Genomic DNA, 343 nt, shown 5'->3' with positions numbered 1-343 from the left:
TGTAATGTCCTGAGATGACACCCTACTTGTTCTCAGCACAAAGTGGAATGGAATTAACTACATATCTTCTTTTCTGAACTACAAATGTTTTAATATGTGACGACAGAAGAACTTTGGATGCTAATGTACATGACAGAAAAACTGTTGTGATGATTACTGATAACAAAAAAATTGATGAATACTGGTTTTCATACTATGCAGTAACATACTTCTTACAATAGAGTTTCCTTCATCCAAAACCACACAAATAATTGCTTTTTAAAACATGAAATGGAAGGAAAAAACATTTGATTCCTTTTCCTTATTATTAACTGGAAATATCTACATTAACTCTATGCAGATA

This window comes from Penaeus monodon, chromosome 19 (assembly GCF_015228065.2).
Source record: "Penaeus monodon isolate SGIC_2016 chromosome 19, NSTDA_Pmon_1, whole genome shotgun sequence".
NCBI lineage: Eukaryota > Metazoa > Arthropoda > Malacostraca > Decapoda > Penaeidae > Penaeus > Penaeus monodon.
Note: the sequence above shows the minus strand (reverse complement) of the source record.